At 42.3% G+C, this 3032-nt stretch overlaps 2 non-coding genes across 2 annotated transcripts; one reads left to right on the forward strand and one right to left on the reverse strand.

Moving 5' to 3' along the window:
• Window positions 1-767: 767 nt before the first annotated feature.
• Window positions 768-840, reverse strand: TRNAG-CCC (transfer RNA glycine (anticodon CCC)). Its single transcript has one exon. It is a non-coding gene; the product is annotated as a tRNA-Gly (tRNA).
• A 1876-nt stretch (window positions 841-2716) lies between these two features.
• On the forward strand, window positions 2717-2788 carry TRNAG-CCC (transfer RNA glycine (anticodon CCC)). Its single transcript has one exon. It is a non-coding gene; the product is annotated as a tRNA-Gly (tRNA).
• The last annotated feature ends 244 nt before the right edge of the window (window positions 2789-3032 follow it).

The raw sequence follows: 3032 nt of genomic DNA on the forward strand, positions 1-3032 counted from the left end.
GGTGTACAATATAGTGATTACAATTTTTAAAGGTTACACTCCAATTATAGTTATTATAAAATATTGGCTATATTCCCTGTGTTGTACAAGTAAGCTACAGTCCTTGTAGCTTATTTTATATATAATAATTTGTACCTCTTAATCCCCTAGCCCTTTATTGCCCCTCCCCCTTTATTGCCCCTCCCCCATTCCCTCTCCTCACTGGTAACAACTAGTTTGTTCTCTATATCTGCATAGAAAATCTCGTTGTCTGTGAATAAGGACAGATTAATTTCTTCCTTTTCAATCTGTATGCCCTTTCCCTTTTTCTTGCCTAATTGCACTAGTGAAGAATGCCAGTACTATGTCCAGTAGAAGTGGTAAGAGCGAACATCCATGCCTTCTTCCCAATCTTAGGGTGAAAGCAATCAGTCTTTCACCAGTATGATGTCAGTTGTAGACTTTCTTTTGTGAATGCCCTTATCAGGTTTAGGAAGTTCACTACCATTCCTAGTTTGTTGACTTTTTATCATGAAAGTGTGTTGGATTTTTGTCAAATGCCTTTTCTGCATCGATTGAGATGATCATGTGGTTTTCTTTGGCCTTTATATTCTTTTTTTTTGGCTGCACTGGGTCTTAGTTGCAGCTCACGGGATCTTCATTGCCACGTGCGAGATCTTCATTGCAGCATGTAGGATCTTTTTAGTTGCAGCATGCAGGATCTTTAGTTATGGCATGTGGACTCAGCTGCAGCATGTGAACTCTTAGTTGCAGCATGTGGGATCTAGTTCCCTGACCAGGGATCGAACCTGGGCCCCCTGCATTGGGAGTACGGAGTCTTAGCCACTGGACCAACAGGGAAGTCCCAATACACAATTCTTAAAATGATTTATATAATACCCAGTTGTGCCACAAGGGTAATTTCTTTAACTTCATTGGGTCTTGCAAAGTAGGAGTATTTCCTGTTAGCAGGGGAACTGAATGCCAAATGTCCTATGAGAGTCCAGGCCACCACCCATGTGAGCCTTTGTGTGAAGTTACTGGAAGCTTCAGCCCCATCTGGAAGCCCCAGCCAGCTTAATGATTTGCCTCTGAAATGAAGGTCTTTGTTTTCCCAAGAAGTTCCTGAATGGTCCATGGTTTCCTCTGATCTGAAAGAGAACTTAGAAGGAAGTGAGAGAGCACCTAGCAGTCTCTTCTTTATGCTCCAGTTCAGCATCATACTCAAGATCAGGTAGGGACTTCCCTGGCGGTCCAATGGTTAAGAATCCACGCTTCCAGTGCAGGGGGTGTGAGTTTGATCCCTGGTCAGGGAACTAAGATCCCGCATGCAAAAAAAAAAAAAAGATCAGATAATTTGAAGAAAAATTAATTTGTGCGAAGCATAATCAAGGATGATTTAGTTAAATTATAGGCTTTATTTCTGCACACTTTGTTGACAAACATAAAATTCAGAATTAATGTAAGTGACACCCAGAGGCCTCTAAGTATTTAAAGGTAGAAATCAAACCTATTTGTGGTAGATTGTGGAAATGGCCCTAATTCTCCACTCTTCCCTGTTTCCATGTCCTTGTGCAATGTAACTTCACAGCTCCTCCCATCAAGAGGTGGAGTTTATTTCTTCACCCCTTGAATCTAAGCTGCCTTAGGACTTGCTCTGGCCCATAGGACAGTAGCAAATGTGATGAAAGCAGAGGCTTGAGGTATGCTTACATATGCTGCTCTTGGGAACCCTAAGCCTAGGGCTAGGGTTGGGTTAGGGTTAGGGTTAGGGTTAGGGTTAAGGGTTAGGGTTAGGGTTAGGGTTAGGGGTTAGGATTAGGGTTAGGGTTAGGGACGTGAGCCAGGCCAGCAGAGGCCTCTCATATACCTACCAGCCCGCCAACTGCCAGATACGTGAGCGAGGCCATCCTGTACCCTCCAGCACCAACTGAGCTGGCCTACCTACACCAAAAGAGCCACCCAGCTGACCCACAGAATCATGAGAAGTAATTTAATGTTTATTGTTTTAAGACACTAAGTTTTGGGGCTGTGTTGTATGCAGCAAAAGCCAACTAATACGCAATTCTTTTTTTAAAAAAATATTTATTTATGTTTGGCTGTGTTGGGTCTTCATTGCTGCACGTGGGCAGTTGTGGCGAGCAGGGGCTACTCTTCATTGCGGTGCGCGGGCTTCTCACTTGCGGTGGCTTCTCTTGTTGTGGAGCTGGGGCTCTAGGGTGCAGGCTCAGTAGTTGTGGTTCATGAGCTTAGTTGCTCTGTGGCATGTGGGATCTTTCCGGACCAGGGATCAAACCCATGTCCCCTGCATTGGCAGGCGGATTCTTAACCACTGCACCACCATGGAAGTCCCAATACTCAATTCTTAAAGTGATTTATATAATACCAACATAAAGATGGAAAAAGATATTTTTAACTAAGCCCTTGTTATTGTTCAAGCATCATCAAAAATATCTTTGCATAGAGCGCCTTATTTGAAATGAAGGAAAAGTTTGTTTCATTAGTGTCAGGAGCAAGGTGAAGATGTCTGCTCTTGCCATTTCCGTTTAACACTGTAGTGGAGATTCAAGCCAGTACAAACAACAACAACAAAAAAAAAAAAAAAAAGGAGGGGAGAATAAAGACATGCACATTGGAAAGGAAGAAGTAAAACTATCTTCATTCATAAACGATATGATCCTATATGTAGAAAATCCTATCCTAAGAAATCCTTTTAAAAATAACTACTAGAGGGACTTTCCTGGTGGTCCAGTGGCTAAGACACTGCACTCCCAATGCAGGGGCCCAGGTTCGATCCCCGGTCAGGGAACTAGATCCCACATGCCACAACGAAGATCCCGCATGCCACAACTAAGACTTGGCACAGCCAAATAAATATTTTTAAAAATAAAAATAACTACTAGAACTAATAAATGAGTTTAGCAAGGTTTCAGGATACAAGATCAACATACAAAATCAATTGCAGTTCTACATACTAGCAATGAACAATCCAAAAGTAAAATTAAAACAGCTGTGTTACCAACAAGGACCTACTGTAGAGCACAGGGAACTAT

Source organism: Lipotes vexillifer, unplaced genomic scaffold, assembly GCF_000442215.2.
Source record: "Lipotes vexillifer unplaced genomic scaffold, Lipotes_vexillifer_v1.1 scaffold129, whole genome shotgun sequence".
In the NCBI taxonomy this organism is placed as follows: domain Eukaryota; kingdom Metazoa; phylum Chordata; class Mammalia; order Artiodactyla; family Lipotidae; genus Lipotes; species Lipotes vexillifer.